This window comes from Microcebus murinus, chromosome 9 (assembly GCF_040939455.1).
Source record: "Microcebus murinus isolate Inina chromosome 9, M.murinus_Inina_mat1.0, whole genome shotgun sequence".
NCBI classification, from domain to species: Eukaryota; Metazoa; Chordata; class Mammalia; order Primates; family Cheirogaleidae; genus Microcebus; species Microcebus murinus.
Window position 1 is genome coordinate 65,192,756 of NC_134112.1, and position 9,531 is coordinate 65,202,286.

A 9,531-nucleotide genomic window follows, 5' to 3' on the forward strand; every position below is an offset into this window, starting at 1 on the left:
CAAATTATTAGAGAGAACATGTGGTGTTTGTTTTTCTATTCTTTAGATACTTCACTTAGGACAATGATCTCTAGTTCCATCCAAGTTTCTGCAAAAGACATTAATTCATTTCTTTTTATGGATGAGTAGTACTCCATGAGGTGGGTGTGGATGTATGTGCATGTGTGTGTGTGTGTGTGTGTATACACACACCACATTTTGTTAATCTACTTTTGAATTGATGGGCATTTAGAAGACTGAACATCGGGCCCCAATTCCTTCTGGATTGTAAGGTCTCTGCTGAGAAGTCTACAGTTAGCCTGATGGGTTTTCCTCCGTGGATTAGTTATTGCTTTCCTCTTGCTACTTGTAGAATTTTCTCCTTCCTTTTCACTTTGTCCAAGTTGATGACTATGTGTCTTAGAGATGGCCTATTTGTTAAGAATCTTGCCAGTGTTCAATGACCGTCTTGTATCTGAATGTCTGAATGTCTGAATCTCTGGCAATACCAGGGAAATTTTCCTCAATAATTCCCTCAAATAGATTTTTCATGCTTTTTACTCTGTCTTCTTCTCCCTGTAGGATACCTATAATTCGTGTATTAGTTTGATTCATATAGTCTCATATTTCTCTGAGTAAATGTTCATTCTTCTTTATTCTCTTTTCTGCATCTTTGAATAACCAATTTAGCTTTAAAGCCTTGTCTTCAAGCTTGAGGTTCTTTCTTCAGCTTGATTTATCCTGTTATTGAAGCTTTCTTCTGTATTTTAAAATTCGCTACATGGCTCCTTTATTTCTTTAATGCCTATTATTATATCCTTTCTTATGTTGTATAGCTCTTTAGTGACTTTTTAAAATTGATGTCCTGAACTATTTTGGGGGGGTTGTTTTGTTGATTTTCAACTTACTCTTCAATTCCATTCATTTTATTTGCCATTTATATTTTGAATTACATTTCTGACATTTTGACAATTTCCTTATGGTTAGGGTCCACTAATACAGATGCATTGTGATCTCTTGGGGGTATCAGACTGTTTTGTTTTTTCATGTTGCATGAATTCTTTTGCTGGTTTCTTCTTATCTGAATTCTCTTTTCTCAGCTCAGAGCTGATAGGGCATCTGTTCTCGTATTTAGGGAGAAGAAAGGGATGTCCCTAAACAGCATTTTTGTATCCTACTCTGGAATATTGACCAGGAAGGGGAGGGGAAAGAGCACTGAGAACCTGTAATGCAGCCATTCTGATTTGTCCCATTCCCCTCTGATTGTCACAGTTCAATCCAGTGCTGGATAATTTTTGCGTAGGGTAGTGGGTTGTTCCCCAGATCATTGTTGGAAGCTTGAGTTGAGGGCTAAGTGAGAATGCCTCTCCATGAAGCCTGGCCTTGTGGAGGATTGGTCTGTCTGGTGTCTCCCTGCAGAAGTGACAATGGCAGTGGGGTGAGGCTATCTAGGCAGTTGCTATGGGTGTCCATGCTGGGGGTATTTGCTCGAACTGGGTCTGGGTGTAATAATGGCTCAGAATAGATCAATTGCCATAACCCCGGATAGGTAGCAAACAGAACCCTGCTACACCTGCTCTCCAGTGCAATTTCTTTTTACAGACTCTAAGCAGCTCCCCAATCAGTTCAGAGGTCTGTGGTGGTGGTGGGGTCCCCCTCACAGCTCCAACTGCAGTGCATGTTGGGTCAGCATGGAGCCCCAGTGCTCTCTCCTCCTGACCTGCCCCATGTGCTCATGCCTTCCCAAAGTTCCTCTTGACCTCGCCAAATGAATCTCCCCAGCACATTCTCCTTCACTCTGAATGTCTCCCATCACTTCTCTGGTGTTTTACAATGTTGTTTCCAGGAAGAGTTGTCCGTAAGAAGACATCAACCTACAACTTTTGATCCCCTCCCTGAAAGCAGAGCATGCAGACTGCTTCTAGTTTGCCATCTTGCCAAGTTACCTAATTTTTTTTTAATCACCAGAATTTCTGGAGATAAGTCTTTTTAGACACTGGGGAAAAGTCCATAAAAGTTGCTGGCTCCAAAAGATCAAGATCCTTTGTGCCTTTTCCAGGCAAAGCAACTGGTTGCACCAGGGCATCCAGAGTATTATTAGTTAGGTTATTGGCCCTATTCCAGTTTCTCTTTGGTTTAAAAGCATTCATAAGGTTAAAGGGACAGTTTCACAGGGGAAACACAGCCAAGGTATCTGGCAGTAAGCTGACCAGTATGTTTAAATTGAAATCATCTAACTCTTACTCTATAGGAGTCATTTCCTAAGCAAAAACTTTAACCAGATGAGCTGAAATACTTTTTCTCAAATGATGTGATCATAGAATAATTTGTTCAATGTGTTGAGCTATATAAACTCTTTTGTGAACAGACATCATGCTTTAAAAATGCTTTGTATCTTCGCTGGTTTCTAAAATCATGCCATGCATATAGGTAGGAGCTAGCAAATATTTAAATGATGATTGATTCTTTATTTTCCGGGGATTTAAAGTCATTAACACAGATCCAGAGAGAACTTCACACAACTTCTCTTTAAAACTTAGCTTCATCTTAATTGTGAATAACTTTTTGTTATACATTCAGATCAGAAGCTTTTGGGTGGAAACTTTCTTTTATCCAGCATTTTCCTACATACTATCCTGTATGAACTCTCTTCTAGCACCTATTGTTTTGTCTTACCATTATTTTATAATATATCTTCTCTACTTTTTGAGTTGAGATTGTATCTTTCTCTTGTATTTCATTGAGCTTTTTAAAATTCATACTCAAAATTCTTTATCTGTCATTTTGATATTTTTTTGTTTCGGTTGGTATCCATTGGTAAAGGGTTCTTGTTTCTTTTGGGAGTGTCCTTTCAGTCTGATTTTTCGTATTTCCAGAGTTCCAAAAATATGGAACAGTTCATGAATTTGCAGGTCATCCTTGCACAGGGGCCATGCTAATCTCTGTATCATTCCAATTTTAGTACATGTGCTGCTGAAATGAGCATGAAAGGTTATATCTTCTTTATATTTATACCTCTTCTTTGTCTTCCAAGATATGCAAATGTTTGTTGAAATAATTGGTATAGGTTTTTTTTACATAAAAATCAGATGGGTTAAATACATTTTCTTAGAGACTTTCTGGATGATGGAAACTTTCTCCCCCAGACAAAAAGACAGCAATATCATAAATTAATACTGATCTGTTAAGCTTACTATCCTAATGGTCATATGTGGTTTGTTTGTAACAGTATGTGAACACTGAGAGAAGATATGTTCCTGAGAGTAGCAGTCAGCACTTCTTAGCCTTCCTATGACACAGACAGGCCCATAGTTATAGTGGTCCATGGGCAAAGGGGAAAATAAAATGGTCGATTATATGAACAAGGAGAATGCAGCAGACCTAAAAAGAAAACCTGAAATTAGAGTTATGATGTGGCTGTTCTGTGCCCTACTTGCCTTGCCTCCATTCTAATTCATGTGAAGCCTGAACATACTTTCTCCCTTTGGGTTCTATGAGATTCTCTTTATCCTTAAAAGACACATACCACCTTATACCTTTTGAATGAGATTTCCTTTTTTTTCAATCCCAAAAGACCCCGGCTAAAACAAACTCATTCATTTAAAAAACTCGTTCAGTCTTGTTGCATTAACATATCAAACTATTAAGTATCTTACATAATACAGCTTCAGTAACAATTGGAAGGTTGTTTTTCACTTCATTTTTATGTCTAATGATAGATATCTGGGTTCAATTGGAATGAACTGTGTAGTTCTTTGGTAAGAATTCTTTTATTAATAAACTTCTGAGATTTTGATTGTTAAAGCTTTGTTTTAAGGCAAATCCTTGCTTTCACCTTCAATAGATCAACATCGATTTTTATTTTGGTAGAATTACTTTAGGAATACATTATTTGTTTTATATTTTCTCTGAACTTCAAGTTCAGAAGGCTGGTTATTTTTTAGTAATATTATAATCAGCATTTGTGGAGTTTAGGGACATTTTGCCCAATTTAGATATTCAAGGTCTCTACTTATTTTCCTTAGAAATTTTCACTTAATATTTGAAATATTAGATATCATTTATCTGAACTTATTTCTCCTAATTCTCTTGGTGGATTGTTCTCATGCCATATACATAGTTTTCATCTTTGAATTGGAGGCTGATATAATTCTGCACATCCTGTGAAGGATTTAATATATCTCAATTATTATTTATATTTTTTTTACACAAGCCATTTAGCTTTTCTACTAAGTTGACATGGGTTATATCTTTGTGTGTTTTAGAAAGTTTCTATTGAAATTTTATATATGAACAGTTCATACCCAATGGTGAAGGAGTTTTTGTGAGCCATTAAAAATTTTAGTAAGAGGATGTCAAAATGAGAATTTCAGTCTAGGCACCAAAAAGCAATAATTGCCAAAGAAGGTGCCAAGTCAATATTACAAAGGAAATGAAAATGATTTAGATCGAAGACTCTCAGAACTTCTCAGGCAAAAACGTTAAAAAAAAGTTATCAGATTTGGAGAGGCGAAAAGACTTTTGAAGAGTTTTTTGTCTGTATGTGATTTTCTTTCTTGCATGTATGTATGTACACATGTGTGTGGATGTGTGTGTGTGAGAAAGCCATTAACATGATTTAAATGAAGATTGAAATATTGATTAATTTCTTACACTGAACACTTCTAATCTCTAAATTGAGACCATATTTTGGAATGTGAGGTAAACCTAGAACCATTTGTTACCCTAGATTCAGAGGGAGAGTCCTAAAGCCTGCTGTATTTTTCTCCAATAGGAAGACAAAGAAGTTTTCTTATTGAATATAGTTTAAAACTAAAATTGCATTTTGTTTATATCCACAGGATGTACTTTTTCAACATATTGAATACACTAATTTTTATTTAGACAAAGGATGTTATTGGAGACTTACTTTTTGTACTTCACACATGTGTAATCACGAAAGATCTTTCAAAATAAAGCAAAAATTAGAAACTCTGTAGCATTAAGATGATGACTCCTGAGGAAACCACACCTTATCAGGATGTTTTATTTTGTGATTGGTAGAACTGGTGGAATGTATTTCCTAAGTACCAACAATATTTTGAAGTGATTTCTATTTTAAATCCTAAGTAGGTAGGTGTGTGGGGACAAGGTATTTTAATGTGCTGTATTGGACCTTTGAACCAAATCAATACTGTCATTCAAATAGAAGTGATAAGAAAAGATTTCAGATCAGGGTTGAGATTTTGCAAATGGCCAAAGAATAAGATAAAAGCTGTACCTTAAAATTCAGTTCCATTAATATATTAATATAAAGCAACGCTTTTGAGTTAATCCTGATGACAGGGTAATCATTGAAAATGGCATTTGCAGTGAGGGCATTCATTTATTTGAGAATTGAATAAGAATTGGCTGGATTTTTTTTTTTTTAATACGGTAAATGCAGAGTATGGCCTTTTTGTATGCCCTTTGGAATTCCAAAGAGGGAAACTTATGTATATTTCTATGTGGAACTAGGGAAAAGAAAATACAGTAATTCATATGTTTTTAATACATGTGAAAAGAGAATGAAAGAGAAAGAATAGAAAATAAAAAGCAAGCATTGAGAGGTTGTCAAGACAAGCCAGTAATGGTAGATGAATTAGTCATTATAGTTAAGCCCAGTTAGTCAATAGACTAAGAGACAGAAGGAGAGAGCAGCTGCCACCACTAGAAAAGAATGTATGTCCTAGTGCTAGGAGACAATTATCAAGACACTGTTTTCATTTCACAGAGTATGTCACTTACTCGCAAAGCCATTTTAACAGCCCATGGTTGATTTTTATATGGGTTGGAACAGATACAACTGAATTGTTGGAAGAAATAGACAATAATAAAAATAGTGTCTGTTTATCAAGTTTGCCATCATTAAAACATCTCTATGTAGTAAGATGCCATAATAAATAACCGGGATCTGAGAATCTGTGGACAGAACCGCCTTAATAATAAAATTTAAGTGAGCGATTGGCATCTGCATACTGTTATATTGGAGAGATAGTGTCACATAAATTCAGGACAATTAACATTTTATATTTAACTTCTGGGTTTCACGGCCTGACTATATGGTAGCTGAGTCCCAGAGTCCCTCCTTCTCCTCCTCTTTGTTGATGATGCTTTTCAATCATTTCACTTCATGTCGATAGGCTCATCAAAGAGTGGGAGGAGAATGACAGAAAGGCTGTAAAACTGGATCCAGTTACTTTTTACAATTGTTAATAGTCCTGTTAAGAGCTTAGGCAGAAGAAAAGATTGAAATACTATCTAAAATTACATTAAGGGGTTATTTGTGGCTTTTAATTATCCATGCAATTTTTGTCTCTCATTACCACATATAATTGAGAAGTAGCCATTCATGGCAAGGCAATAATAAGAAAACGTTTTGTCTTTTGTAAACAATAGAAACAAAATGTATTAGCTAAGACTGTAGCAGTTTTGGTTTGTAGAATTATCTCCTCTCTACTATACTAGTGAATATTTAAATGTAAAGAAACGTAACTGTTTCTGAAATAGAGGACAGAATTTATTCCATTCTTTCTACAAGCATATAATATATTTTATCACTATGCAATTGAATTTGTAAAGTCTTTTTAAATTAATCTGCAATGGTAAAATTGGCATATTTTATTATAAAAAGATCAAAAAACTTAGTAGTCTTATAATCTGAAAATGTAAAATCCTTCCCTTTACAATATTATCCTTTCCAATCCTGCTTCCTAGAGGTCACGGACTGCTGTGAACAGTGTGGTATGTAACTTGCCAGAGCATTTTCCATGAATGTATAAACACAATCATCCTCCCTATAGGTAACCTACTTATTGAAGAATGACAAGTCACTCAATAATTAACATAATGTAGTCTTAGGTTTATTGCTTCTGTCTTTATAAATGCTATGTTTATCTCCCCTCTGTGAAATACTTCTTCACTTAAATTTCTGACTGCTTTTGCTTATTAAAATTTAATTAAATATTCAGTACATTTTAAGATTCTAATATCATATTTAATTCAATAATTTTCCATTTTCTAGCATTCCTAACATGCACTTTCTTTTCTATTGTTATTTTTAGGAAGGAAGGGGTGCTAGGACTTGAACTTGGAAGGCAGAAGAGTCAGTGATCTGCCATTTCAATCTCTCCTCCCAACCCTCTGGGTCTAGAATAGGAATAGGCCAGGAAAGAGAAAGATTGCAGGCCAGGGTTTTTCTTGTTAAAGTGGACTTTTCTAGTAAGAAAGAAGTTGGTGTTTTCTGTTTCCATCAGGTTCTTTCCACGGCTTGTGGCCTTCACTGATGTGTGGTTTCTGTGTTCACAATACGTGTGCTTTCTTGAGATGAATGTTAGCTTCACTTACAGTCTTAGTTGTCAGGTGGAAACCCCCTAGGGAGAATAACCCAATTCTCTTTTGATATTACTGAGCATTTGTACCTTCTGTACAGAACAAACCCTCTCTGGGGACCCACGTCTCTTCTCATACACTAGCCTCCTTTATGACATTCACCTTCTTCTGCCTCAGTGACTATCAATATTTACAATAATGACTGTTTTATCAGGCAGGACTTTGGAGTAAGGAGACATGATGACTTGAGACATTAGTAAGAAATAAACCTTTATGTTAAAAGCCACTAAGGGTTGGGGATGTTTATTAGCACAGGACTGCCTTGCCTATCCAGATGCAATAAAAGCTGCACTGTAATCTATTTGATCATTACAATCTGTGTGTGCCATTTGTTTCATTTCTAAATTTTTACTCTTGCACTGTTTCAATAAATATCACTTTACTTTTATTTTTTGTACATGTAAATTGCTGGGCCAAACACTTAAACTTTGTTGGAAAGTGCTAACTTTGTCTTTAAAAGATTCACTTTAGAGTCTCCCCAACAATATTTCAGTGTGCTTATCCTGAATATTATGACTTTCTTTACTAGGCAAATAAGTCTTTCATTCTAATTTATATTTCCTGAATTATTAATGAGACTTAGTGTGCATAGGACATTTGTATTTCCTTTGTAAATATTTTGTTTATATCATTTGGTTTTTTCTATTGGATTGTTTTCCTTTTCCTATTTAAAATTCATAGAAATTCTTTGAAAATAAAGTTTTTGTCCCTTGTGTTTATATTTTAAAAATTCTTTCTATAATATAGGTAACTGGAAATTTTTTCCAGAATATTTTATCATATAAAACTTGGCAATTTTCATATGATTATATGCATCAATCTTTTTGTACGCATTTCATGTTGTGTTTCAGAAGGCAACTTTTGAAAGTTCTTTATATTTTTCTTCATACATCAAAAGCTCAACACTGGCTACACATTAGGATTATCTGGGGGATTTTTAGAAATACTGGTAGGCTGGTCCCATTTCCAGATATCCTGATTTATTTGGTCTTAGGGGGCTTGGGCATCTGTATTTTTAAAAGCACCACCACCCCACTCTTCCCAGGTGACTCTCTGTGCAGTCAAACTGAGAATCACAAGTCTAGATTATTTGAGGCGTTTCAAATTTACCATATGTTTTTCAAGGACCACTAAAATCATCTTGTATGGCACAATTTGAAATATCACTTCCCTCAAGTTTAACTATATCTTGTAACAAGAACCAAAGGTAAGGTTTTTTTTGTTTTGTTTTGTTTTGTTTTGTTTTTTTATGACCTGTGCTTTATTTTTTAACTCGTGAATCCACTGGCCATTCTCAGAACCAGAGTAGCACATGAGAATTAACTCAAAGTTGACAAAATAACCAGATAGTGTAAACAAGGAGCCTGGAGTGCTGTGGTTCAGGAGGGCAGGAGCCATGGTCTCCACTCATTTCCCCAACCAGATTTTGTCTTCGTTCCCAGAGTTCAGGGCTGCGCCTAGAGCCACCCAAGAGAAAACTCTAGGCTACACCCTCATAACAGTTTTTTGCATAGCCAGGAAAACTCAGTTTGAATAAACTGTGCACCTCTAAGCTAAGTTCAATGAAAAGGTTTGCTGGTGATGTGGGATCTGTTAGGTTCTTCAAACTGGCTGTTGGATTCCTGCCCTTCTAGGGCAGTTCTCAGATATTTTTTGGAACAAAAAATAATCATTTTTGGCACTGTCCAAATTTTATAAATACAGGATTAAAAACTTGAAGTAGAATCACTCCCTTAAATACTTTCAAGCAAAAAAGCGATAGTATATTTTGATTCAAGGTACATCCCATCTGGATCTCTGCTTGTCCTGGATCATTGGTTTATAAAATTTCCACAACATCACACTTCACAGGTTGAAGAAGGGTCTTATTGGGAATGTGTACATAGACCAAGGTGAGCAAGAGAATAGAAGTTACTGGTCCCCTGACCCTCCCACAGAGTGGCCTGCCACCATGAGAACATTGCTGGATCCACAGTGAGTCTCAGTTCCAATAATAAAATCCCTTGTCTTTTATAGAGAACAAATTTGAGAAAGGTCCCTGGTGTCAGGCAGCCTGGATTTGGGATGGCAGTTTAGAGGTATTCTGTCCAAAGACCAGCTGCCCAACACATTTTGACTGATGGGATGTTTCAGACCTCCTGA

The 9,531-nt window shown here is 35.7% G+C and overlaps 1 non-coding gene across 1 annotated transcript; it reads right to left on the reverse strand.

The window, feature by feature from the left end:
* Positions 1 to 2,861: 2,861 nt before the first annotated feature.
* On the reverse strand, positions 2,862 to 2,965 carry LOC142873150 (U6 spliceosomal RNA). The gene has a single exon (XR_012921198.1). It is a non-coding gene; the product is annotated as a U6 spliceosomal RNA (small nuclear RNA).
* Between the last annotated feature and the right edge of the window lie 6,566 nt (positions 2,966 to 9,531).